The sequence below is a fragment of the Euprymna scolopes genome, chromosome 28 (assembly GCF_053919585.1).
Source record: "Euprymna scolopes isolate OS-2025 chromosome 28, ASM5391958v1, whole genome shotgun sequence".
Classification (NCBI taxonomy): Eukaryota; Metazoa; Mollusca; class Cephalopoda; order Sepiida; family Sepiolidae; genus Euprymna; species Euprymna scolopes.
Window position 1 is genome coordinate 101,798,240 of NC_136509.1, and position 17,923 is coordinate 101,816,162.

The 17,923-nt window shown below is 36.2% G+C and overlaps 82 non-coding genes across 82 annotated transcripts; all 82 read left to right on the forward strand.

The window, feature by feature from the left end:
* Window positions 1-45: 45 nt before the first annotated feature.
* On the forward strand, window positions 46-118 carry Trnaf-gaa (transfer RNA phenylalanine (anticodon GAA)). The gene has a single exon. It is a non-coding gene; the product is annotated as a tRNA-Phe (tRNA).
* Window positions 119-264: 146 nt separating this feature from the next.
* On the forward strand, window positions 265-337 carry Trnaf-gaa (transfer RNA phenylalanine (anticodon GAA)). Its single transcript has one exon. It is a non-coding gene; the product is annotated as a tRNA-Phe (tRNA).
* Window positions 338-483: 146 nt separating this feature from the next.
* Trnaf-gaa (transfer RNA phenylalanine (anticodon GAA)) lies at window positions 484-556 on the forward strand. The gene has a single exon. It is a non-coding gene; the product is annotated as a tRNA-Phe (tRNA).
* Window positions 557-702: 146 nt separating this feature from the next.
* Trnaf-gaa (transfer RNA phenylalanine (anticodon GAA)) lies at window positions 703-775 on the forward strand. The gene has a single exon. It is a non-coding gene; the product is annotated as a tRNA-Phe (tRNA).
* Window positions 776-921: 146 nt separating this feature from the next.
* On the forward strand, window positions 922-994 carry Trnaf-gaa (transfer RNA phenylalanine (anticodon GAA)). Its single transcript has one exon. It is a non-coding gene; the product is annotated as a tRNA-Phe (tRNA).
* Window positions 995-1,140: 146 nt separating this feature from the next.
* Window positions 1,141-1,213, forward strand: Trnaf-gaa (transfer RNA phenylalanine (anticodon GAA)). The gene has a single exon. It is a non-coding gene; the product is annotated as a tRNA-Phe (tRNA).
* A 146-nt stretch (window positions 1,214-1,359) lies between these two features.
* Window positions 1,360-1,432, forward strand: Trnaf-gaa (transfer RNA phenylalanine (anticodon GAA)). Its single transcript has one exon. It is a non-coding gene; the product is annotated as a tRNA-Phe (tRNA).
* Window positions 1,433-1,578: 146 nt separating this feature from the next.
* Window positions 1,579-1,651, forward strand: Trnaf-gaa (transfer RNA phenylalanine (anticodon GAA)). Its single transcript has one exon. It is a non-coding gene; the product is annotated as a tRNA-Phe (tRNA).
* Window positions 1,652-1,797: 146 nt separating this feature from the next.
* Trnaf-gaa (transfer RNA phenylalanine (anticodon GAA)) lies at window positions 1,798-1,870 on the forward strand. Its single transcript has one exon. It is a non-coding gene; the product is annotated as a tRNA-Phe (tRNA).
* Window positions 1,871-2,016: 146 nt separating this feature from the next.
* Trnaf-gaa (transfer RNA phenylalanine (anticodon GAA)) lies at window positions 2,017-2,089 on the forward strand. Its single transcript has one exon. It is a non-coding gene; the product is annotated as a tRNA-Phe (tRNA).
* Window positions 2,090-2,235: 146 nt separating this feature from the next.
* On the forward strand, window positions 2,236-2,308 carry Trnaf-gaa (transfer RNA phenylalanine (anticodon GAA)). Its single transcript has one exon. It is a non-coding gene; the product is annotated as a tRNA-Phe (tRNA).
* Window positions 2,309-2,454: 146 nt separating this feature from the next.
* On the forward strand, window positions 2,455-2,527 carry Trnaf-gaa (transfer RNA phenylalanine (anticodon GAA)). Its single transcript has one exon. It is a non-coding gene; the product is annotated as a tRNA-Phe (tRNA).
* A 146-nt stretch (window positions 2,528-2,673) lies between these two features.
* Trnaf-gaa (transfer RNA phenylalanine (anticodon GAA)) lies at window positions 2,674-2,746 on the forward strand. Its single transcript has one exon. It is a non-coding gene; the product is annotated as a tRNA-Phe (tRNA).
* A 146-nt stretch (window positions 2,747-2,892) lies between these two features.
* Window positions 2,893-2,965, forward strand: Trnaf-gaa (transfer RNA phenylalanine (anticodon GAA)). Its single transcript has one exon. It is a non-coding gene; the product is annotated as a tRNA-Phe (tRNA).
* Window positions 2,966-3,111: 146 nt separating this feature from the next.
* Trnaf-gaa (transfer RNA phenylalanine (anticodon GAA)) lies at window positions 3,112-3,184 on the forward strand. The gene has a single exon. It is a non-coding gene; the product is annotated as a tRNA-Phe (tRNA).
* A 146-nt stretch (window positions 3,185-3,330) lies between these two features.
* Trnaf-gaa (transfer RNA phenylalanine (anticodon GAA)) lies at window positions 3,331-3,403 on the forward strand. The gene has a single exon. It is a non-coding gene; the product is annotated as a tRNA-Phe (tRNA).
* Window positions 3,404-3,549: 146 nt separating this feature from the next.
* Trnaf-gaa (transfer RNA phenylalanine (anticodon GAA)) lies at window positions 3,550-3,622 on the forward strand. The gene has a single exon. It is a non-coding gene; the product is annotated as a tRNA-Phe (tRNA).
* Window positions 3,623-3,768: 146 nt separating this feature from the next.
* Trnaf-gaa (transfer RNA phenylalanine (anticodon GAA)) lies at window positions 3,769-3,841 on the forward strand. The gene has a single exon. It is a non-coding gene; the product is annotated as a tRNA-Phe (tRNA).
* A 146-nt stretch (window positions 3,842-3,987) lies between these two features.
* Trnaf-gaa (transfer RNA phenylalanine (anticodon GAA)) lies at window positions 3,988-4,060 on the forward strand. The gene has a single exon. It is a non-coding gene; the product is annotated as a tRNA-Phe (tRNA).
* Window positions 4,061-4,206: 146 nt separating this feature from the next.
* Trnaf-gaa (transfer RNA phenylalanine (anticodon GAA)) lies at window positions 4,207-4,279 on the forward strand. Its single transcript has one exon. It is a non-coding gene; the product is annotated as a tRNA-Phe (tRNA).
* Window positions 4,280-4,425: 146 nt separating this feature from the next.
* Trnal-uaa (transfer RNA leucine (anticodon UAA)) lies at window positions 4,426-4,498 on the forward strand. Its single transcript has one exon. It is a non-coding gene; the product is annotated as a tRNA-Leu (tRNA).
* A 146-nt stretch (window positions 4,499-4,644) lies between these two features.
* On the forward strand, window positions 4,645-4,717 carry Trnal-uaa (transfer RNA leucine (anticodon UAA)). Its single transcript has one exon. It is a non-coding gene; the product is annotated as a tRNA-Leu (tRNA).
* Window positions 4,718-4,863: 146 nt separating this feature from the next.
* Window positions 4,864-4,936, forward strand: Trnal-uaa (transfer RNA leucine (anticodon UAA)). Its single transcript has one exon. It is a non-coding gene; the product is annotated as a tRNA-Leu (tRNA).
* Window positions 4,937-5,082: 146 nt separating this feature from the next.
* Trnaf-gaa (transfer RNA phenylalanine (anticodon GAA)) lies at window positions 5,083-5,155 on the forward strand. Its single transcript has one exon. It is a non-coding gene; the product is annotated as a tRNA-Phe (tRNA).
* A 146-nt stretch (window positions 5,156-5,301) lies between these two features.
* On the forward strand, window positions 5,302-5,374 carry Trnaf-gaa (transfer RNA phenylalanine (anticodon GAA)). The gene has a single exon. It is a non-coding gene; the product is annotated as a tRNA-Phe (tRNA).
* Window positions 5,375-5,520: 146 nt separating this feature from the next.
* On the forward strand, window positions 5,521-5,593 carry Trnaf-gaa (transfer RNA phenylalanine (anticodon GAA)). Its single transcript has one exon. It is a non-coding gene; the product is annotated as a tRNA-Phe (tRNA).
* A 146-nt stretch (window positions 5,594-5,739) lies between these two features.
* On the forward strand, window positions 5,740-5,812 carry Trnaf-gaa (transfer RNA phenylalanine (anticodon GAA)). The gene has a single exon. It is a non-coding gene; the product is annotated as a tRNA-Phe (tRNA).
* Window positions 5,813-5,958: 146 nt separating this feature from the next.
* Window positions 5,959-6,031, forward strand: Trnaf-gaa (transfer RNA phenylalanine (anticodon GAA)). The gene has a single exon. It is a non-coding gene; the product is annotated as a tRNA-Phe (tRNA).
* Window positions 6,032-6,177: 146 nt separating this feature from the next.
* Trnaf-gaa (transfer RNA phenylalanine (anticodon GAA)) lies at window positions 6,178-6,250 on the forward strand. The gene has a single exon. It is a non-coding gene; the product is annotated as a tRNA-Phe (tRNA).
* A 146-nt stretch (window positions 6,251-6,396) lies between these two features.
* Window positions 6,397-6,469, forward strand: Trnaf-gaa (transfer RNA phenylalanine (anticodon GAA)). The gene has a single exon. It is a non-coding gene; the product is annotated as a tRNA-Phe (tRNA).
* A 146-nt stretch (window positions 6,470-6,615) lies between these two features.
* Window positions 6,616-6,688, forward strand: Trnaf-gaa (transfer RNA phenylalanine (anticodon GAA)). Its single transcript has one exon. It is a non-coding gene; the product is annotated as a tRNA-Phe (tRNA).
* A 146-nt stretch (window positions 6,689-6,834) lies between these two features.
* Trnaf-gaa (transfer RNA phenylalanine (anticodon GAA)) lies at window positions 6,835-6,907 on the forward strand. The gene has a single exon. It is a non-coding gene; the product is annotated as a tRNA-Phe (tRNA).
* A 146-nt stretch (window positions 6,908-7,053) lies between these two features.
* Trnaf-gaa (transfer RNA phenylalanine (anticodon GAA)) lies at window positions 7,054-7,126 on the forward strand. The gene has a single exon. It is a non-coding gene; the product is annotated as a tRNA-Phe (tRNA).
* A 146-nt stretch (window positions 7,127-7,272) lies between these two features.
* Window positions 7,273-7,345, forward strand: Trnaf-gaa (transfer RNA phenylalanine (anticodon GAA)). Its single transcript has one exon. It is a non-coding gene; the product is annotated as a tRNA-Phe (tRNA).
* Window positions 7,346-7,491: 146 nt separating this feature from the next.
* Window positions 7,492-7,564, forward strand: Trnaf-gaa (transfer RNA phenylalanine (anticodon GAA)). The gene has a single exon. It is a non-coding gene; the product is annotated as a tRNA-Phe (tRNA).
* A 146-nt stretch (window positions 7,565-7,710) lies between these two features.
* On the forward strand, window positions 7,711-7,783 carry Trnaf-gaa (transfer RNA phenylalanine (anticodon GAA)). The gene has a single exon. It is a non-coding gene; the product is annotated as a tRNA-Phe (tRNA).
* Window positions 7,784-7,929: 146 nt separating this feature from the next.
* Window positions 7,930-8,002, forward strand: Trnaf-gaa (transfer RNA phenylalanine (anticodon GAA)). Its single transcript has one exon. It is a non-coding gene; the product is annotated as a tRNA-Phe (tRNA).
* A 146-nt stretch (window positions 8,003-8,148) lies between these two features.
* On the forward strand, window positions 8,149-8,221 carry Trnaf-gaa (transfer RNA phenylalanine (anticodon GAA)). Its single transcript has one exon. It is a non-coding gene; the product is annotated as a tRNA-Phe (tRNA).
* Window positions 8,222-8,367: 146 nt separating this feature from the next.
* Trnaf-gaa (transfer RNA phenylalanine (anticodon GAA)) lies at window positions 8,368-8,440 on the forward strand. The gene has a single exon. It is a non-coding gene; the product is annotated as a tRNA-Phe (tRNA).
* A 146-nt stretch (window positions 8,441-8,586) lies between these two features.
* Trnaf-gaa (transfer RNA phenylalanine (anticodon GAA)) lies at window positions 8,587-8,659 on the forward strand. Its single transcript has one exon. It is a non-coding gene; the product is annotated as a tRNA-Phe (tRNA).
* A 146-nt stretch (window positions 8,660-8,805) lies between these two features.
* Window positions 8,806-8,878, forward strand: Trnaf-gaa (transfer RNA phenylalanine (anticodon GAA)). Its single transcript has one exon. It is a non-coding gene; the product is annotated as a tRNA-Phe (tRNA).
* Window positions 8,879-9,024: 146 nt separating this feature from the next.
* On the forward strand, window positions 9,025-9,097 carry Trnaf-gaa (transfer RNA phenylalanine (anticodon GAA)). The gene has a single exon. It is a non-coding gene; the product is annotated as a tRNA-Phe (tRNA).
* A 146-nt stretch (window positions 9,098-9,243) lies between these two features.
* On the forward strand, window positions 9,244-9,316 carry Trnaf-gaa (transfer RNA phenylalanine (anticodon GAA)). Its single transcript has one exon. It is a non-coding gene; the product is annotated as a tRNA-Phe (tRNA).
* Window positions 9,317-9,462: 146 nt separating this feature from the next.
* Trnaf-gaa (transfer RNA phenylalanine (anticodon GAA)) lies at window positions 9,463-9,535 on the forward strand. Its single transcript has one exon. It is a non-coding gene; the product is annotated as a tRNA-Phe (tRNA).
* Window positions 9,536-9,681: 146 nt separating this feature from the next.
* Trnaf-gaa (transfer RNA phenylalanine (anticodon GAA)) lies at window positions 9,682-9,754 on the forward strand. Its single transcript has one exon. It is a non-coding gene; the product is annotated as a tRNA-Phe (tRNA).
* A 146-nt stretch (window positions 9,755-9,900) lies between these two features.
* Trnaf-gaa (transfer RNA phenylalanine (anticodon GAA)) lies at window positions 9,901-9,973 on the forward strand. The gene has a single exon. It is a non-coding gene; the product is annotated as a tRNA-Phe (tRNA).
* A 146-nt stretch (window positions 9,974-10,119) lies between these two features.
* Trnaf-gaa (transfer RNA phenylalanine (anticodon GAA)) lies at window positions 10,120-10,192 on the forward strand. Its single transcript has one exon. It is a non-coding gene; the product is annotated as a tRNA-Phe (tRNA).
* Window positions 10,193-10,338: 146 nt separating this feature from the next.
* On the forward strand, window positions 10,339-10,411 carry Trnaf-gaa (transfer RNA phenylalanine (anticodon GAA)). Its single transcript has one exon. It is a non-coding gene; the product is annotated as a tRNA-Phe (tRNA).
* A 146-nt stretch (window positions 10,412-10,557) lies between these two features.
* On the forward strand, window positions 10,558-10,630 carry Trnaf-gaa (transfer RNA phenylalanine (anticodon GAA)). The gene has a single exon. It is a non-coding gene; the product is annotated as a tRNA-Phe (tRNA).
* A 147-nt stretch (window positions 10,631-10,777) lies between these two features.
* Trnaf-gaa (transfer RNA phenylalanine (anticodon GAA)) lies at window positions 10,778-10,850 on the forward strand. Its single transcript has one exon. It is a non-coding gene; the product is annotated as a tRNA-Phe (tRNA).
* A 146-nt stretch (window positions 10,851-10,996) lies between these two features.
* Trnaf-gaa (transfer RNA phenylalanine (anticodon GAA)) lies at window positions 10,997-11,069 on the forward strand. The gene has a single exon. It is a non-coding gene; the product is annotated as a tRNA-Phe (tRNA).
* A 146-nt stretch (window positions 11,070-11,215) lies between these two features.
* On the forward strand, window positions 11,216-11,288 carry Trnaf-gaa (transfer RNA phenylalanine (anticodon GAA)). The gene has a single exon. It is a non-coding gene; the product is annotated as a tRNA-Phe (tRNA).
* Window positions 11,289-11,434: 146 nt separating this feature from the next.
* On the forward strand, window positions 11,435-11,507 carry Trnaf-gaa (transfer RNA phenylalanine (anticodon GAA)). The gene has a single exon. It is a non-coding gene; the product is annotated as a tRNA-Phe (tRNA).
* Window positions 11,508-11,653: 146 nt separating this feature from the next.
* Trnaf-gaa (transfer RNA phenylalanine (anticodon GAA)) lies at window positions 11,654-11,726 on the forward strand. Its single transcript has one exon. It is a non-coding gene; the product is annotated as a tRNA-Phe (tRNA).
* A 146-nt stretch (window positions 11,727-11,872) lies between these two features.
* Trnaf-gaa (transfer RNA phenylalanine (anticodon GAA)) lies at window positions 11,873-11,945 on the forward strand. The gene has a single exon. It is a non-coding gene; the product is annotated as a tRNA-Phe (tRNA).
* A 146-nt stretch (window positions 11,946-12,091) lies between these two features.
* Window positions 12,092-12,164, forward strand: Trnaf-gaa (transfer RNA phenylalanine (anticodon GAA)). The gene has a single exon. It is a non-coding gene; the product is annotated as a tRNA-Phe (tRNA).
* A 146-nt stretch (window positions 12,165-12,310) lies between these two features.
* Window positions 12,311-12,383, forward strand: Trnaf-gaa (transfer RNA phenylalanine (anticodon GAA)). The gene has a single exon. It is a non-coding gene; the product is annotated as a tRNA-Phe (tRNA).
* Window positions 12,384-12,529: 146 nt separating this feature from the next.
* Trnaf-gaa (transfer RNA phenylalanine (anticodon GAA)) lies at window positions 12,530-12,602 on the forward strand. The gene has a single exon. It is a non-coding gene; the product is annotated as a tRNA-Phe (tRNA).
* Window positions 12,603-12,748: 146 nt separating this feature from the next.
* On the forward strand, window positions 12,749-12,821 carry Trnaf-gaa (transfer RNA phenylalanine (anticodon GAA)). The gene has a single exon. It is a non-coding gene; the product is annotated as a tRNA-Phe (tRNA).
* A 146-nt stretch (window positions 12,822-12,967) lies between these two features.
* On the forward strand, window positions 12,968-13,040 carry Trnaf-gaa (transfer RNA phenylalanine (anticodon GAA)). Its single transcript has one exon. It is a non-coding gene; the product is annotated as a tRNA-Phe (tRNA).
* A 146-nt stretch (window positions 13,041-13,186) lies between these two features.
* On the forward strand, window positions 13,187-13,259 carry Trnaf-gaa (transfer RNA phenylalanine (anticodon GAA)). Its single transcript has one exon. It is a non-coding gene; the product is annotated as a tRNA-Phe (tRNA).
* A 146-nt stretch (window positions 13,260-13,405) lies between these two features.
* Window positions 13,406-13,478, forward strand: Trnaf-gaa (transfer RNA phenylalanine (anticodon GAA)). The gene has a single exon. It is a non-coding gene; the product is annotated as a tRNA-Phe (tRNA).
* Window positions 13,479-13,624: 146 nt separating this feature from the next.
* Trnaf-gaa (transfer RNA phenylalanine (anticodon GAA)) lies at window positions 13,625-13,697 on the forward strand. Its single transcript has one exon. It is a non-coding gene; the product is annotated as a tRNA-Phe (tRNA).
* Window positions 13,698-13,843: 146 nt separating this feature from the next.
* On the forward strand, window positions 13,844-13,916 carry Trnaf-gaa (transfer RNA phenylalanine (anticodon GAA)). Its single transcript has one exon. It is a non-coding gene; the product is annotated as a tRNA-Phe (tRNA).
* Window positions 13,917-14,062: 146 nt separating this feature from the next.
* Trnaf-gaa (transfer RNA phenylalanine (anticodon GAA)) lies at window positions 14,063-14,135 on the forward strand. Its single transcript has one exon. It is a non-coding gene; the product is annotated as a tRNA-Phe (tRNA).
* A 146-nt stretch (window positions 14,136-14,281) lies between these two features.
* On the forward strand, window positions 14,282-14,354 carry Trnaf-gaa (transfer RNA phenylalanine (anticodon GAA)). The gene has a single exon. It is a non-coding gene; the product is annotated as a tRNA-Phe (tRNA).
* A 146-nt stretch (window positions 14,355-14,500) lies between these two features.
* Trnaf-gaa (transfer RNA phenylalanine (anticodon GAA)) lies at window positions 14,501-14,573 on the forward strand. Its single transcript has one exon. It is a non-coding gene; the product is annotated as a tRNA-Phe (tRNA).
* Window positions 14,574-14,719: 146 nt separating this feature from the next.
* Trnaf-gaa (transfer RNA phenylalanine (anticodon GAA)) lies at window positions 14,720-14,792 on the forward strand. Its single transcript has one exon. It is a non-coding gene; the product is annotated as a tRNA-Phe (tRNA).
* A 146-nt stretch (window positions 14,793-14,938) lies between these two features.
* On the forward strand, window positions 14,939-15,011 carry Trnaf-gaa (transfer RNA phenylalanine (anticodon GAA)). The gene has a single exon. It is a non-coding gene; the product is annotated as a tRNA-Phe (tRNA).
* Window positions 15,012-15,157: 146 nt separating this feature from the next.
* Window positions 15,158-15,230, forward strand: Trnaf-gaa (transfer RNA phenylalanine (anticodon GAA)). The gene has a single exon. It is a non-coding gene; the product is annotated as a tRNA-Phe (tRNA).
* Window positions 15,231-15,376: 146 nt separating this feature from the next.
* Window positions 15,377-15,449, forward strand: Trnaf-gaa (transfer RNA phenylalanine (anticodon GAA)). Its single transcript has one exon. It is a non-coding gene; the product is annotated as a tRNA-Phe (tRNA).
* Window positions 15,450-15,595: 146 nt separating this feature from the next.
* On the forward strand, window positions 15,596-15,668 carry Trnaf-gaa (transfer RNA phenylalanine (anticodon GAA)). Its single transcript has one exon. It is a non-coding gene; the product is annotated as a tRNA-Phe (tRNA).
* A 146-nt stretch (window positions 15,669-15,814) lies between these two features.
* Window positions 15,815-15,887, forward strand: Trnaf-gaa (transfer RNA phenylalanine (anticodon GAA)). The gene has a single exon. It is a non-coding gene; the product is annotated as a tRNA-Phe (tRNA).
* Window positions 15,888-16,033: 146 nt separating this feature from the next.
* On the forward strand, window positions 16,034-16,106 carry Trnaf-gaa (transfer RNA phenylalanine (anticodon GAA)). Its single transcript has one exon. It is a non-coding gene; the product is annotated as a tRNA-Phe (tRNA).
* Window positions 16,107-16,252: 146 nt separating this feature from the next.
* Trnaf-gaa (transfer RNA phenylalanine (anticodon GAA)) lies at window positions 16,253-16,325 on the forward strand. Its single transcript has one exon. It is a non-coding gene; the product is annotated as a tRNA-Phe (tRNA).
* Window positions 16,326-16,471: 146 nt separating this feature from the next.
* Window positions 16,472-16,544, forward strand: Trnaf-gaa (transfer RNA phenylalanine (anticodon GAA)). The gene has a single exon. It is a non-coding gene; the product is annotated as a tRNA-Phe (tRNA).
* Window positions 16,545-16,690: 146 nt separating this feature from the next.
* Trnaf-gaa (transfer RNA phenylalanine (anticodon GAA)) lies at window positions 16,691-16,763 on the forward strand. The gene has a single exon. It is a non-coding gene; the product is annotated as a tRNA-Phe (tRNA).
* A 146-nt stretch (window positions 16,764-16,909) lies between these two features.
* On the forward strand, window positions 16,910-16,982 carry Trnaf-gaa (transfer RNA phenylalanine (anticodon GAA)). Its single transcript has one exon. It is a non-coding gene; the product is annotated as a tRNA-Phe (tRNA).
* A 146-nt stretch (window positions 16,983-17,128) lies between these two features.
* On the forward strand, window positions 17,129-17,201 carry Trnaf-gaa (transfer RNA phenylalanine (anticodon GAA)). Its single transcript has one exon. It is a non-coding gene; the product is annotated as a tRNA-Phe (tRNA).
* A 146-nt stretch (window positions 17,202-17,347) lies between these two features.
* On the forward strand, window positions 17,348-17,420 carry Trnaf-gaa (transfer RNA phenylalanine (anticodon GAA)). Its single transcript has one exon. It is a non-coding gene; the product is annotated as a tRNA-Phe (tRNA).
* Window positions 17,421-17,566: 146 nt separating this feature from the next.
* Trnaf-gaa (transfer RNA phenylalanine (anticodon GAA)) lies at window positions 17,567-17,639 on the forward strand. The gene has a single exon. It is a non-coding gene; the product is annotated as a tRNA-Phe (tRNA).
* Window positions 17,640-17,785: 146 nt separating this feature from the next.
* Trnaf-gaa (transfer RNA phenylalanine (anticodon GAA)) lies at window positions 17,786-17,858 on the forward strand. The gene has a single exon. It is a non-coding gene; the product is annotated as a tRNA-Phe (tRNA).
* The last annotated feature ends 65 nt before the right edge of the window (window positions 17,859-17,923 follow it).

Sequence of the window (17,923 nt, forward strand, 5' to 3'; positions counted from 1 at the left end):
TGTAGTAAAGAATGTACAAGTGAAACAAAGAATCTTAGAAAGCAAGCCGAAATAGCTCAGTTGGGAGAGCGTTAGACTGAAGATCTAAAGGTCCCTGGTTCAATCCCTGCTTTCGGCATGTGTGTGAGGGGAAACGAAACCTCGTATTTTAATCAAATTGATGAGTGATTTTAGATGAATAATCGGATATTGTCTGTAATTTACATTTTCTTAAGTAAATGTAGTAAAGAATGTACAAGTGAAACAAAGAATCTTAGAAAGCAAGCCGAAATAGCTCAGTTGGGAGAGCGTTAGACTGAAGATCTAAATGCCCCTGGTTCAATCCCGGGTTTCGGCATGTGTGTGAGGGGAAACAAAACCTCGTATTTTAATCAAATTGATGAGTGATTTTAGATGAATAATCGGATATTGTCTGTAATTTACATTTTCTTAAGTAAATGTAGTAAAGAATGTACAAGTGAAACAAAGAATCTTATAAAGAAAGCCGAAATAGCTCAGTTGGGAGAGCGTTAGACTGAAGATCTAAAGGTCCCTGGTTCAATCCCGGGTTTCGGCATGTGTGTGAGGGGAAACAGATCCTCGTATTTTAATCAAATTGATGAGTGATTTTTGATGAATAATCGGATATTGTCTGTAATTTACATTTTCTTAAGTAAATGTAGTAAAGAATGTACAAGTGACACAAAGAATCTTATAAAGCAAGCCGAAATAGCTCAGTTGGGAGAGCGTTAGACTGAAGATCTAAAGGTCCCTGGTTCAATCCCGGGTTTCGGCATGTGTGTGAGGGGAAACAGATCCTCGTATTTTAATCAAATTGATGAGTGATTTTAGATGAATAATCGGATATTGTCTGTAATTTACATTTTCTTAAGTAAATGTAGTAAAGAATGTACAAGTGAAACAAAGAATCTTAGAAAGCAAGCCGAAATAGCTCAGTTGGGAGAGCGTTAGACTGAAGATCTAAAGGCCCCTGGTTCAATCCCGGGTTTCGGCATGTGTGTGAGGGGAAACTGATCCTCGTATTTTAATCAAATTGATGAGTGATTTTAGATGAATAATCGGATATTGTCTGTAATTTACATTTTCTTAAGTAAATGTAGTAAAGAATGTACAAGTGAAACAAAGAATCTTATAAAGCAAGCCGAAATAGCTCAGTTGGGAGAGCGTTAGACTGAAGATCTAAAGGCCCCTGGTTCAATCCCGGGTTTCGGCATGTGTGTGAGGGGAAACAGATCCTCGTATTTTAATCAAATTGATGAGTGGTTTTAGATGAATAATCGGATATTGTCTGTAATTTACATTTTCTTAAGTAAATGTAGTAAAGAATGTACAAGTGAAACAAAGAAACTTAGAAAGCAAGCCGAAATAGCTCAGTTGGGACAGCGTTAGACTGAAGATCTAAAGGCCCCTGGTTCAATCCCGGGTTTCGGCATGTGTGTGAGGGGAAAAAGATCCTCGTATTTTAATCAAATTGATGAGTGATTTTAGATGAATAATCGGATATTGTCTGTAATTTACATTTTCTTAAGTAAATGTAGTAAAGAATGTACAAGTGAAACAAAGAATCTTATAAAGCAAGCCGAAATAGCTCAGTTGGGAGAGCGTTAGACTGAAGATCTAAAGGTCCCTGGTTCAATCCCGGGTTTTGGCATGTGTGTGAGGGGAAACAAAACCTCGTATTTTAATCAAATTGATGAGTGATTTTAGATGAATAATCGGATATTGTCTGTAATTTACATTTTCTTAAGTAAATGTAGTAAAGAATGTACAAGTGAAACAAAGAAACTTAGAAAGCAAGCCGAAATAGTTCAGTTTGGAGAGCGTTAGACTGAAGATCTAAAGATCCCTGGTTCAATCCCGGGTTTCGGCATGTGTGTGAGGGGAAACAGATCCTCGTATTTTAATCAAATTGATGAGTGATTTTAGATGAATAATCGGATATTGTCTGTAATTTACATTTTCTTAAGTAAATGTAGTAAAGAATGTACAAGTGAAACAAAGAATCTTAGAAAGCAAGCCGAAATAGCTCAGTTGGGAGAGCGTTAGACTGAAGATCTAAAGGTCCCTGGTTCAATCCCGCGTTTCGACATGTGTGTGAGGGGAAACGCAACCTAGCATTTTAATCAAATTGATGAGTGATTTTAGATGAATAATCGGATATTGTCTGTAATTTACATTTTCTTAAGTAAATGTAGTAAAGAATGTACAAGTGAAACAAAGAAACTTAGAAAGCAAGCCGAAATAGTTCAGTTTGGAGAGCGTTAGACTGAAGATCTAAAGATCCCTGGTTCAATCCCGGCTTTCGGCATGTGTGTGAGGGGAAACAGATCCTCGTTTTTTAATCAAATTGATGAGTGATTTTAGATGAATAATCGGATATTGTCTGTAATTTAAATTTTCTTAAGTAAATGTAGTAAAGAATGTACAAGTGAAACAAAGAATGTTAGAAAGCAAGCCGAAATAGCTCAGTTGGGAGACCGTTAGACTGAAGATCTAAAGGCCCCTGGTTCAATCCCGGGTTTCGGCATGTGTGTGAGGGGAAACAGATCCTCGTTTTTTAATCAAATTGATGAGTGATTTTAGATGAATAATCGGATATTGTCTGTAATTTACATTTTCTTAAGTAAATGTAGTAAAGAATGTACAAGTGAAACAAAGAATCTTAGAAAGCAAGCCGAAATAGCTCAGTTGGGAGACCGTTAGACTGAAGATCTAAAGGCCCCTGGTTCAATCCCGGGTTTCGGCATGTGTGTGAGGGGAAACAGATCCTCGTTTTTTAATCAAATTGATGAGTGATTTTAGATGAATAATCGGATATTGTCTGTAATTTACATTTTCTTAAGTAAATGTAGTAAAGAATGTACAAGTGAAACAAAGAATGGTAGAAAGCAAGCCGAAATAGCTCAGTTGGGAGAGCGTTAGACTGAAGATCTAAATGCCCCTGGTTCAATCCCGGGTTTCGGCATGTGTGTGAGGGGAAACAAAACCTCGTATTTTAATCAAATTGATGAGTGATTTTAGATGAATAATCGGATATTGTCTGTAATTTACATTTTCTTAAGTAAATGTAGTAAAGAATGTACAAGTGAAACAAAGAATCTTAGAAAGAAAGCCGAAATAGCTCAGTTGGGAGAGCGTTAGACTGAAGATCTAAAGGTCCCTGGTTCAATCCCGGGTTTCGGCATGTGTGTGAGGGGAAACAGATCCTCGTATTTTAATCAAATTGATGAGTGATTTTTGATGAATAATCGGATATTGTCTGTAATTTACATTTTCTTAAGTAAATGTAGTAAAGAATGTACAAGTGACACAAAGAATCTTATAAAGCAAGCCGAAATAGCTCAGTTGGGAGAGCGTTAGACTGAAGATCTAAAGGTCCCTGGTTCAATCCCGGGTTTCGGCATGTGTGTGAGGGGAAACAGATCCTCGTATTTTAATCAAATTGATGAGTGATTTTAGATGAATAATCGGATATTGTCTGTAATTTACATTTTCTTAAGTAAATGTAGTAAAGAATGTACAAGTGAAACAAAGAATCTTAGAAAGCAAGCCGAAATAGCTCAGTTGGGAGAGCGTTAGACTGAAGATCTAAAGGCCCCTGGTTCAATCCCGGGTTTCGGCATGTGTGTGAGGGGAAACAGATCCTCGTATTTTAATCAAATTGATGAGTGATTTTAGATGAATAATCGGATATTGTCTGTAATTTACATTTTCTTAAGTAAATGTAGTAAAGAATGTACAAGTGAAACAAAGAATCTTAGAAAGCAAGCCGAAATAGCTCAGTTGGGAGAGCGTTAGACTGAAGATCTAAAGGCCCCTGGTTCAATCCCGGGTTTCGGCATGTGTGTGAGGGGAAACAGATCCTCGTATTTTAATCAAATTGATGAGTGATTTTAGATGAATAATCGGATATTGTCTGTAATTTACATTTTCTTAAGTAAATGTAGTAAAGAATGTACAAGTGAAACAAAGAAACTTAGAAAGCAAGCCGAAATAGTTCAGTTTGGAGAGCGTTAGACTGAAGATCTAAAGATCCCTGGTTCAATCCCGGCTTTCGGCATGTGTGTGAGGGGAAACAGATCCTCGTTTTTTAATCAAATTGATGAGTGATTTTAGATGAATAATCGGATATTGTCTGTAATTTAAATTTTCTTAAGTAAATGTAGTAAAGAATGTACAAGTGAAACAAAGAATCTTAGAAAGCAAGCCGAAATAGCTCAGTTGGGAGAGCGTTAGACTGAAGATCTAAAGGCCCCTGGTTCAATCCCGGGTTTCGGCATGTGTGTGAGGGGAAACGAAACCTCGTATTTTAATCAAATTGATGAGTGATTTTAGATGAATAATCGGATATTGTCTGTAATTTACATTTTCTTAAGTAAATGTAGTAAAGAATGTACAAGTGAAACAAAGAAACTTAGAAAGCAAGCCGAAATAGTTCAGTTTGGAGAGCGTTAGAATTAAGATCTAAAGGTCCCTGGTTCAATCCCGGGTTTCGGCATGTGTGTGAGGGGAAACAGATCCTCGTTTTTTAATCAAATTGATGAGTGATTTTAGATGAATAATCGGATATTGTCTGTAATTTACATTTTCTTAAGTAAATGTAGTAAAGAATGTACAAGTGAAACAAAGAAACTTAGAAAGCAAGCCGAAATAGTTCAGTTTGGAGAGCGTTAGAATTAAGATCTAAAGGTCCCTGGTTCAATCCCGGGTTTCGGCATGTGTGTGAGGGGAAACAGATCCTCGTTTTTTAATCAAATTGATGAGTGATTTTAGATGAATAATCGGATATTGTCTGTAATTTACATTTTCTTAAGTAAATGTAGTAAAGAATGTACAAGTGAAACAAAGAAACTTAGAAAGCAAGCCGAAATAGTTCAGTTTGGAGAGCGTTAGAATTAAGATCTAAAGGTCCCTGGTTCAATCCCGGGTTTCGGCATGTGTGTGAGGGGAAACAGATCCTCGTTTTTTAATCAAATTGATGAGTGATTTTAGATGAATAATCGGATATTGTCTGTAATTTACATTTTCTTAAGTAAATGTAGTAAAGAATGTACAAGTGAAACAAAGAATGTTAGAAAGCAAGCCGAAATAGTTCAGTTTCGAGAGCGTTAGACTGAAGATCTAAAGGTCCCTGGTTCAATCCCGGGTTTCGGCATGTGTGTGAGGGGAAACAAAACCTCGTATTTTAATCAAATTGATGAGTGATTTTAGATGAATAATCAGATATTGTCTGTAATTTACATTTTCTTAAGTAAATGTAGTAAAGAATGTACAAGTGAAACAAAGAATGTTAGAAAGCAAGCCGAAATAGTTCAGTTTCGAGAGCGTTAGACTGAAGATCTAAAGATCCCTGGTTCAATCCCGGGTTTCGGCATGTGTGTGAGGGGAAACAGATCCTCGTATTTTAATCAAATTGATGAGTGATTTTAGATGAATAATCGGATATTGTCTGTAATTTACATTTTCTTAAGTAAATGTAGTAAAGAATGTACAAGTGAAACAAAGAATGTTAGAAAGCAAGCCGAAATAGCTCAGTTGGGAGAGCGTTAGACTGAAGATCTAAAGGTCCCTGGTTCAATCCCGGGTTTCGGCATGTGTGTGAGGGGAAACAGATCCTCGTATTTTAATCAAATTGATGAGTGATTTTAGATGAATAATCGGATATTGTCTGTAATTTACATTTTCTTAAGTAAATGTAGTAAAGAATGTACAAGTGAAACAAAGAATCTTATAAAGCAAGCCGAAATAGCTCAGTTGGGAGAGCGTTAGACTGAAGATCTAAAGGTCCCTGGTTCAATCCCGGGTTTCGGCATGTGTGTGAGGGGAAACGAAACCTCTTTTTTTAATCCAATTGATGAGTGATTTTAGATGAATTATCGGATATTGTCTGTAATTTACATTTTCTTAAGTAAATGTAGTAAAGAATGTACAAGTGAAACAAAGAATCTTATAAAGCAAGCCGAAATAGCTCAGTTCGGAGAGCGTTAGACTGAAGATCTAAAGATCCCTGGTTCAATCCCGGGTTTCGGCATGTGTGTGAGGGGAAACGAAACCTCTTTTTTTAATCAAATTGATGAGTGATTTTAGATGAATAATCGGATATTGTCTGTAATTTACATTTTCTTAAGTAAATGTAGTAAAGAATGTACAAGTGAAACAAAGAAACTTAGAAAGCAAGCCGAAATAGTTCAGTTTCGAGAGCGTTAGACTGAAGATCTAAAGATCCCTGGTTCAATCCCGGGTTTCGGCATGTGTGTGAGGGGAAACAGATCCTCGTATTTTAATCAAATTGATGAGTGATTTTAGATGAATAATCGGATATTGTCTGTAATTTACATTTTCTTAAGTAAATGTAGTAAAGAATGTACAAGTGAAACAAAGAAACTTAGAAAGCAAGCCGAAATAGTTCAGTTTCGAGAGCGTTAGACTGAAGATCTAAAGATCCCTGGTTCAATCCCGGGTTTCGGCATGTGTGTGAGGGGAAACAGATCCTCGTATTTTAATCAAATTGATGAGTGATTTTAGATGAATAATCGGATATTGTCTGTAATTTACATTTTCTTAAGTAAATGTAGTAAAGAATGTACAAGTGAAACAAAGAATCTTATAAAGCAAGCCGAAATAGCTCAGTTGGGAGAGCGTTAGACTGAAGATCTAAAGGTCCCTGGTTCAATCCCGGGTTTCGGCATGTGTGTGAGGGGAAACGAAACCTCTTTTTTTAATCCAATTGATGAGTGATTTTAGATGAATAATCGGATATTGTCTGTAATTTACATTTTCTTAAGTAAATGTAGTAAAGAATGTACAAGTGAAACAAAGAATCTTAGAAAGCAAGCCGAAATAGCTCAGTTGGGAGAGCGTTAGACTGAAGATCTAAAGATCCCTGGTTCAATCCCGGGTTTCGGCATGTGTGTGAGGGGAAACGAAACCTCTTTTTTTAATCAAATTGATGAGTGATTTTAGATGAATAATCGGATATTGTCTGTAATTTACATTTTCTTAAGTAAATGTAGTAAAGAATGTACAAGTGAAACAAAGAAACTTAGAAAGCAAGCCGAAATAGTTCAGTTTCGAGAGCGTTAGACTGAAGATCTAAAGATCCCTGGTTCAATCCCGGGTTTCGGCATGTGTGTGAGGGGAAACAGATCCTCGTATTTTAATCAAATTGATGAGTGATTTTAGATGAATAATCGGATATTGTCTGTAATTTACATTTTCTTAAGTAAATGTAGTAAAGAATGTACAAGTGAAACAAAGAATCTTATAAAGCAAGCCGAAATAGCTCAGTTGGGAGAGCGTTAGACTGAAGATCTAAAGGTCCCTGGTTCAATCCCGGGTTTCGGCATGTGTGTGAGGGGAAACGAAACCTCTTTTTTTAATCCAATTGATGAGTGATTTTAGATGAATAATCGGATATTGTCTGTAATTTACATTTTCTTAAGTAAATGTAGTAAAGAATGTACAAGTGAAACAAAGAATCTTATAAAGCAAGCCGAAATAGCTCAGTTGGGAGAGCGTTAGACTGAAGATCTAAAGGTCCCTGGTTCAATCCCGGGTTTCGGCATGTGTGTGAGGGGAAACGAAACCTCTTTTTTTAATCCAATTGATGAGTGATTTTAGATGAATAATCGGATATTGTCTGTAATTTACATTTTCTTAAGTAAATGTAGTAAAGAATGTACAAGTGACACAAAGAATCTTATAAAGCAAGCCGAAATAGTTCAGTTTCGAGAGCGTTAGACTGAAGATCTAAAGATCCCTGGTTCAATCCCGGGTTTCGGCATGTGTGTGAGGGGAAACAGATCCTCGTATTTTAATCAAATTGATGAGTGATTTTAGATGAATAATCGGATATTGTCTGTAATTTACATTTTCTTAAGTAAATGTAGTAAAGAATGTACAAGTGAAACAAAGAATGTTAGAAAGCAAGCCGAAATAGTTCAGTTGGGAGAGCGTTAGACTGAAGATCTAAAGATCCCTGGTTCAATCCCGGGTTTCGGCATGTGTGTGAGGGGAAACAGATCCTCGTATTTTAATCAAATTGATGAGTGATTTTAGATGAATAATCAGATATTGTCTGTAATTTACATTTTCTTAAGTAAATGTAGTAAAGAATGTACAAGTGAAACAAAGAATCTTATAAAGCAAGCCGAAATAGTTCAGTTTCGAGAGCGTTAGACTGAAGATCTAAAGATCCCTGGTTCAATCCCGGGTTTCGGCATGTGTGTGAGGGGAAACAGATCCTCGTATTTTAATCAAATTGATGAGTGATTTTAGATGAATAATCAGATATTGTCTGTAATTTACATTTTCTTAAGTAAATGTAGTAAAGAATGTACAAGTGAAACAAAGAATCTTATAAAGCAAGCCGAAATAGTTCAGTTTCGAGAGCGTTAGACTGAAGATCTAAAGATCCCTGGTTCAATCCCGGGTTTCGGCATGTGTGTGAGGGGAAACAGATCCTCGTATTTTAATCAAATTGATGAGTGATTTTAGATGAATAATCAGATATTGTCTGTAATTTACATTTTCTTAAGTAAATGTAGTAAAGAATGTACAAGTGAAACAAAGAATCTTATAAAGCAAGCCGAAATAGTTCAGTTTCGAGAGCGTTAGACTGAAGATCTAAAGATCCCTGGTTCAATCCCGGGTTTCGGCATGTGTGTGAGGGGAAACAGATCCTCGTATTTTAATCAAATTGATGAGTGATTTTAGATGAATAATCGGATATTGTCTGTAATTTACATTTTCTTAAGTAAATGTAGTAAAGAATGTACAAGTGAAACAAAGAATGTTAGAAAGCAAGCCGAAATAGTTCAGTTGGGAGAGCGTTAGACTGAAGATCTAAAGATCCCTGGTTCAATCCCGGGTTTCGGCATGTGTGTGAGGGGAAACAGATCCTCGTATTTTAATCAAATTGATGAGTGATTTTAGATGAATAATCGGATATTGTCTGTAATTTACATTTTCTTAAGTAAATGTAGTAAAGAATGTACAAGTGAAACAAAGAATGTTAGAAAGCAAGCCGAAATAGCTCAGTTGGGAGAGCGTTAGACTGAAGATCTAAAGGTCCCTGGTTCAATCCCGGGTTTCGGCATGTGTGTGAGGGGAAACGAAACCTCTTTTTTTAATCAAATTGATGAGTGATTTTAGATGAATAATCGGATATTGTCTGTAATTTACATTTTCTTAAGTAAATGTAGTAAAGAATGTACAAGTGAAACAAAGAATCTTATAAAGCAAGCCGAAATAGTTCAGTTTCGAGAGCGTTAGACTGAAGATCTAAAGATCCCTGGTTCAATCCCGGGTTTCGGCATGTGTGTGAGGGGAAACAGATCCTCGTATTTTAATCAAATTGATGAGTGATTTTAGATGAATAATCGGATATTGTCTGTAATTTACATTTTCTTAAGTAAATGTAGTAAAGAATGTACAAGTGAAACAAAGAATGTTAGAAAGCAAGCCGAAATAGTTCAGTTGGGAGAGCGTTAGACTGAAGATCTAAAGATCCCTGGTTCAATCCCGGGTTTCGGCATGTGTGTGAGGGGAAACAGATCCTCGTATTTTAATCAAATTGATGAGTGATTTTAGATGAATAATCGGATATTGTCTGTAATTTACATTTTCTTAAGTAAATGTAGTAAAGAATGTACAAGTGAAACAAAGAATGTTAGAAAGCAAGCCGAAATAGCTCAGTTGGGAGAGCGTTAGACTGAAGATCTAAAGGTCCCTGGTTCAATCCCGGGTTTCGGCATGTGTGTGAGGGGAAACGAAACCTCTTTTTTTAATCAAATTGATGAGTGATTTTAGATGAATAATCGGATATTGTCTGTAATTTACATTTTCTTAAGTAAATGTAGTAAAGAATGTACAAGTGAAACAAAGAATCTTATAAAGCAAGCCGAAATAGTTCAGTTTCGAGAGCGTTAGACTGAAGATCTAAAGATCCCTGGTTCAATCCCGGGTTTCGGCATGTGTGTGAGGGGAAACAGATCCTCGTATTTTAATCAAATTGATGAGTGATTTTAGATGAATAATCGGATATTGTCTGTAATTTACATTTTCTTAAGTAAATGTAGTAAAGAATGTACAAGTGAAACAAAGAATGTTAGAAAGCAAGCCGAAATAGCTCAGTTGGGAGAGCGTTAGACTGAAGATCTAAAGGTCCCTGGTTCAATCCCGGGTTTCGGCATGTGTGTGAGGGGAAACGAAACCTCTTTTTTTAATCAAATTGATGAGTGATTTTAGATGAATAATCGGATATTGTCTGTAATTTACATTTTCTTAAGTAAATGTAGTAAAGAATGTACAAGTGAAACAAAGAATCTTATAAAGCAAGCCGAAATAGTTCAGTTTCGAGAGCGTTAGACTGAAGATCTAAAGATCCCTGGTTCAATCCCGGGTTTCGGCATGTGTGTGAGGGGAAACAGATCCTCGTATTTTAATCAAATTGATGAGTGATTTTAGATGAATAATCGGATATTGTCTGTAATTTACATTTTCTTAAGTAAATGTAGTAAAGAATGTACAAGTGAAACAAAGAATGTTAGAAAGCAAGCCGAAATAGCTCAGTTGGGAGAGCGTTAGACTGAAGATCTAAAGGTCCCTGGTTCAATCCCGGGTTTCGGCATGTGTGTGAGGGGAAACGAAACCTCTATTTTTTAATCAAATTGATGAGTGATTTTAGATGAATAATCGGATATTGTCTGTAATTTACATTTTCTTAAGTAAATGTAGTAAAGAATGTACAAGTGAAACAAAGAATCTTATAAAGCAAGCCGAAATAGTTCAGTTTCGAGAGCGTTAGACTGAAGATCTAAAGGTCCCTGGTTCAATCCCGGGTTTCGGCATGTGTGTGAGGGGAAACGAAACCTCTTTTTTTAATCAAATTGATGAGTGATTTTAGATGAATAATCGGATATTGTCTGTAATTTACATTTTCTTAAGTAAATGTAGTAAAGAATGTACAAGTGAAACAAAGAATCTTATAAAGCAAGCCGAAATAGTTCAGTTGGGAGAGCGTTAGACTGAAGATCTAAAGATCCCTGGTTCAATCCCGGGTTTCGGCATGTGTGTGAGGGGAAACAGATCCTCGTATTTTAATCAAATTGATGAGTGATTTTAGATGAATAATCGGATATTGTCTGTAATTTACATTTTCTTAAGTAAATGTAGTAAAGAATGTACAAGTGAAACAAAGAATCTTAGAAAGCAAGCCGAAATAGTTCAGTTGGGAGAGCGTTAGACTGAAGATCTAAAGATCCCTGGTTCAATCCCGGGTTTCGGCATGTGTGTGAGGGGAAACAGATCCTCGTATTTTAATCAAATTGATGAGTGATTTTAGATGAATAATCGGATATTGTCTGTAATTTACATTTTCTTAAGTAAATGTAGTAAAGAATGTACAAGTGAAACAAAGAATGTTAGAAAGCAAGCCGAAATAGCTCAGTTGGGAGAGCGTTAGACTGAAGATCTAAAGGTCCCTGGTTCAATCCCGGGTTTCGGCATGTGTGTGAGGGGAAACGAAACCTCTTTTTTTAATCAAATTGATGAGTGATTTTAGATGAATAATCGGATATTGTCTGTAATTTACATTTTCTTAAGTAAATGTAGTAAAGAATGTACAAGTGAAACAAAGAATGTTAGAAAGCAAGCCGAAATAGCTCAGTTGGGAGAGCGTTAGACTGAAGATCTAAAGGTCCCTGGTTCAATCCCGTGTTTCGGCATGTGTGTGAGGGGAAACGAAACCTCTTTTTTTAATCAAATTGATGAGTGATTTTAGATGAATAATCGGATATTGTCTGTAATTTACATTTTCTTAAGTAAATGTAGTAAAGAATGTACAAGTGAAACAAATAATCTTAGAAAGCAAGCCGAAATAGCTCAGTTGGGAGAGCGTTAGACTGAAGATCTTAAGGTCCCTGGTTCAATCCCGGGTTTCGGCATGTGTGTGAGGGGAAACGAAACCTCGTATTTTAATCAAATTGATGAGTGATTTTAGATGAATAATCGGATATTGTCTGTAATTTACATTTTCTTAAGTAAATGTAGTAAAGAATGTACAAGTGAAACAAAGAATGTTAGAAAGCAAGCCGAAATAGCTCAGTTGGGAGAGCGTTAGACTGAAGATCTAAAGGTCCCTGGTTCAATCCCGGGTTTCGGCATGTGTGTGAGGGGAAACGAAACCTCGTATTTTAATCAAATTGATGATTGATTTTAGATGAATAATCGGATATTGTCTGTAATTTACATTTTCTTAAGTAAATGTAGTAAAGAATGTACAAGTGAAACAAAGAATGTTAGAAAGCAAGCCGAAATAGCTCAGTTGGGAGAGCGTTAGACTGAAGATCTAAAGGTCCCTGGTTCAATCCCGGGTTTCGGCATGTGTGTGAGGGGAAACGAAACCTCGTATTTTAATCAAATTGATGATTGATTTTAGATGAATAATCGGATATTGTCTGTAATTTACATTTTCTTAAGTAAATGTAGTAAAGAATGTACAAGTGAAACAAAGAATCCTAGAAAGCAAGCCGAAATAGCTCAGTTGGGAGAGCGTAAGACTGAAGATCTAAAGGTCCCTGGTTCAATCCCGGGTTTCGGCATGTGTGTGAGGGGAAACAAAACATCGTATTTTAATCAAATTGATGAGTGATTTTAGATGAATAATCGGATATTGTCTGTAATTTACATTTTCTTAAGTAAATGTAGTAAAGAATGTACAAGTGAAACAAATAATCTTAGAAAGCAAGCCGAAATAGCTCAGTTGGGAGAGCGTTAGACTGAAGATCTAAAGGTCCCTGGTTCAATCCCGGGTTTCGGCATGTGTGTGAGGGGAAACGAAACCTCTTTTTTTAATCAAATTGATGAGTGATTTTAGATGAATAATCGGATATTGTCTGTAATTTACATTTTCTTAAGTAAATGTAGTAAAGAATGTACAAGTGAAACAAAGAATCTCAGAAAGCAAGCCGAAATAGCTCAGTTGGGAGAGCGTTCGACTGAAGATCTAAAGGTCCCTGGTTCAATCCCGGGTTTCGGCATGTGTGTGAGGGGAAACAAAACCTCGTTTTTTAATCTAATTGATGAGTGATTTTAGATGAATAAATAGATATTGTCTGTAATTTATATTTTCTTAAGTAAATGTAGTAAAGAATGTACAAGTGAAACAAAGAATGTTAGAAAGCAAGCCGAAATAGCTCAGTTGGGAGAGCGTTAGACTGAAGATCTAAAGGTCCCTGGTTCAATCCCGGCTTTCGGCATGTGTGTGAGGGGAAAAAAAACCTCGTATTTTAATCAAATTGATGAGTGATTTTAGATGAATAATCGGATATTGTCTGTAATTTACATTTTCTTAAGTAAATGTAGTAAAGAATGTACAAGTGAAACAAAGAATCTTAGAAAGCAAGCCGAAATAGCTCAGTTGGGAGAGCGTTAGACTGAAGATCTAAAGGTCCCTGGTTCAATCCCGGGTTTCGGCATGTGTGTGAGGGGAAACAAAACCTCGTATTTTAATCAAATTGATGAGTGATTTTAGATGAATAATCGGATATTGTCTGTAATTTACATTTTCTTAAGTAAATGTAGTAAAGAATGTACAAGTGAAACAAAGAATCTTAGAAAGGTAGCCGAAATAGCTAAGTTGGGAGAGCGTTAGACTGAAGATCTAAAGGTCCCTGGTTCAATCCCGGGTTTCGGCATGTGTGTGAGGGGAAACAAAACCTCGTATTTTAATCAAATTGATGAGTGATTTTAGATGAATAATCGGATATTGTCTGTAATTTACATTTTCTTAAGTAAATGTAGTAAAGAATGTACAAGTGAAACAAAGAATGTTAGAAAGCAAGCCGAAATAGCTCAGTTGGGAGAGCGTTAGACTGAAGATCTAAAGGTCCCTGGTTCAATCCCGGGTTTCGGCATGTGTGTGAGGGGAAACAAAACCTCGTATTTTAATCAAATTGATGAGTGATTTTAGATGAATAATCGGATATTGTCTGTAATTTACATTTTCTTAAGTAAATGTAGTAAAGAATGTACAAGTGAAACAAAGAATCTTAGAAAGCAAGCCGAAATAGCTCAGTTGGGAGAGCGTTAGAGTGAAGATCTAAAGGTCCCTGGTTCAATCCCGGGTTTCGGCATGTGTGTGAGGGGAAACAAAACCTCGTATTTTAATCAAATTGATGAGTGATTTTAGATGAATAATCGGATATTGTCTGTAATTTACATTTTCTTAAGTAAATGTAGTAAAGAATGTACAAGTGAAACAAAGAATCTTAGAAAGCAAGCCGACATAGCTCAGTTGGGAGAGCGTTAGACTGAAGATCTAAAGGTCCCTGGTTCAATCCCGGGTTTCGGCATGTGTGTGAGGGGAAACAAAACCTCGTATTTTAATCAAATTGATGAGTGATTTTAGATGAATAATCGGATATTGTCTGTAATTTACATTTTCTTAAGTAAATGTAGTAAAGAATGTACAAGTGAAACAAAGAATCTTAGAAAGCAAGCCGACATAGCTCAGTTGGGAGAGCGTTAGACTGAAGATCTAAAGGTCCCTGGTTCAATCCCGGGTTTCGGCATGTGTGTGAGGGGAAACAAAACCTCGTATTTTAATCAAATTGATGAGTGATTTTAGATGAATAATCGGATATTGTCTGTAATTTACATTTTCTTAAGTAAATGTAGTAAAGAATGTACAAGTGAAACAAAGAATCTTAGAAAGCAAGCCGAAATAACTCAGTTGGGAGAGCGTTAGACTGAAGATCTAAAGGTCCCTGGTTCAATCCCGGGTTTCGGCATGTGTGTGAGGGGAAACAAAACCTCGTATTTTAATCAAATTGATGAGTGATTTTAGATGAATAATCGGATATTGTCTGTAATTTACATTTTCTTAAGTAAATGTAGTAAAGAATGTACAAGTGAAACAAAGAATCTTAGAAAGCAAGCCGAAATAGCTCAGTTGGGAGAGCGTTAGACTGAAGATCTAAAGGTCCCTGGTTCAATCCCGGGTTTCGGCATGTGTGTGAGGGGAAACAAAACCTCGTATTTTAATCAAATTGATGAGTGATTTTAGATGAATAATCGGATATTGTCTGTAATTTACATTTTCTTAAGTAAATGTAGTAAAGAATGTACAAGTGAAACAAAGAATGTTAGAAAGCAAGCCGAAATAGCTGAGTTGGGAGAGCGTTAGACTGAAGATCTAAAGGTCCCTGGTTCAATCCCGGGTTTCGGCATGTGTGTGAGGGGAAACAAAACCTTGTATTTTAATCAAATTGATGAGTGATTTTAGATGAATAATCGGATATTGTCTGTAATTTACATTTTCTTAAGTAAATGTAGTAAAGAATGTACAAGTGAAACAAAGAATGTTAGAAAGCAAGCCGAAATAGCTGAGTTGGGAGAGCGTTAGACTGAAGATCTAAAGGTCCCTGGTTCAATCCCGGGTTTCGGCATGTGTGTGAGGGGAAACAAAACCTTTTATTTTAATCAAATTGATGAGTGATTTTAGATGAATAATCGGATATTGTCTGTAATTTACATTTTCTTAAGTAAATGTAGTAAAGAATGTACAAGTGAAACAAAGAATGTTAGAAAGCAAGCCGAAATAGCTCAGTTGGGAGAGCGTTAGACTGAAGATCTAAAGGTCCCTGGTTCAATCCCGGGTTTCGGCATGTGTGTGAGGGGAAACAAAACCTTGTATTTTAATCAAATTGATGAGTGATTTTAGATGAATAATCGGATATTGTCTGTAATTTACATTTTCTTAAGTAAATGTAGTAAAGAATGTACAAGTGAAACAAAGAATCTTAGAAAGCAAGCCGAAATAGCTCAGTTGGGAGAGCGTTAGACTGAAGATCTAAAGGTCCCTGGTTCAATCCCGGGTTTCGGCATGTGTGTGAGGGGAAACAAAACCTTGTATTTTAATCAAATTGATGAGTGATTTTAGATGAATAATCGGATATTGTCTGTAATTTACATTTTCTTAAGTAAATGTAGTAAAGAATGTACAAGTGAAACAAAGAATCTTAGAAAGCAAGCCGAAATAGCTCAGTTGGGAGAGCGTTAGACTGAAGATCTAAAGGTCCCTGGTTCAATCCCGGGTTTCGGCATGTGTGTGAGGGGAAACAAAACCTCGTATTTTAATCAAATTGATGAGTGATTTTAGATGAATAATCGGATATTGTCTGTAATTTACATTTTCTTAAGTAAATGTAGTAAAGAATGTACAAGTGAAACAAAGAATCTTAGAAAGCAAGCCGAAATAGCTCAGTTGGGAGAGCGTTAGACTGAAGATCTAAAGGTCCCTGGTTCAATCCCGGGTTTCGGCATGTGTGTGAGGGGAAACAAAACCTCGTATTTTAATCAAATTGATGAGTGATTTTAGATGAATAATCGGATATTGTCTGTAATTTACATTTTCTTAAGTAAATGTAGTAAAGAATGTACAAGTGAAACAAAGAATGTTAGAAAGCAAGCCGAAATAGCTCAGTTGGGAGAGCGTTAGACTGAAGATCTAAAGGTCCCTGGTTCAATCTCGGGTTTCGGCATGTGTGTGAGGGGAAACAAAACCTCGTATTTTAATCAAATTGATGAGTGATTTTAGATGAGTAATCGGATATTGTCTGTAATTTACATTTTCTTAAGTAAATGTAGTAAAGAATGTACAAGTGAAACAAAGAATGTTAGAAAGCAAGCCGAAATAGCTCAGTTGGGAGAGCGTTAGACTGAAGATCTAAAGGTCCCTGGTTCAATCTCGGGTTTCGGCATGTGTGTGAGGGGAAACAAAACCTCGTATTTTAATCAAATTGATGAGTGATTTTAGATGAGTAATCGGATATTGTCTGTAATTTACATTTTCTTAAGTAAATGTAGTAAAGAATGTACAAGTGAAACAAAGAATGTTAGAAAGCAAGCCGAAATAGCTCAGTTGGGAGAGCGTTAGACTGAAGATCTAAAGGTCCCTGGTTCAATCTCGGGTTTCGGCATGTGTGTGAGGGGAAACAAAACCTCGTATTTTAATCAAATTGATGAGTGATTTTAGATGAGTAATCGGATATTGTCTGTAATTTACATTTTCTTAAGTAAATGTAGTAAAGAATGTACAAGTGAAACAAAGAATGTTAGAAAGCAAGCCGAAATAGCTCAGTTGGGAGAGCGTTAGACTGAAGATCTAAAGGTCCCTGGTTCAATCTCGGGTTTCGGCATGTGTGTGAGGGGAAACAAAACCTCGTATTTTAATCAAATTGATGAGTGATTTTAGATGAGTAATCGGATATTGTCTGTAATTTACATTTTCTTAAGTAAATGTAGTAAAGAATGTACAAGTGAAACAAAGAATGTTAGAAAGCAAGCCGAAATAGCTCAGTTGGGAGAGCGTTAGACTGAAGATCTAAAGGTCCCTGGTTCAATCTCGGGTTTCGGCATGTGTGTGAGGGGAAACAAAACCTCGTATTTTAATCAAATTGATGAGTGATTTTAGATGAGTAATCGGATATTGTCTGTAATTTACATTTTCTTAAGTAAATGTAGTAAAGAATGTACAAGTGAAACAAAGAATGTTAGAAAGCAAGCCGAAATAGCTCAGTTGGGAGAGCGTTAGACTGAAGATCTAAAGGTCCCTGGTTCAATCTCGGGTTTCGGCATGTGTGTGAGGGGAAACAAAACCTCGTATTTTAATCAAATTGATGAGTGATTTTAGATGAGTAATCGGATATTGTCTGTAATTTACATTTTCTTAAGTAAATGTAGTAAAGAATGTACAAGTGAAACAAAGAATGTTAGAAAGCAAGCCGAAATAGCTCAGTTGGGAGAGCGTTAGACTGAAGATCTAAAGGTCCCTGGTTCAATCTCGGGTTTCGGCATGTGTGTGAGGGGAAACAAAACCTCGTATTTTAATCAAATTGATAAGTGATTTTAGATGAGTAAT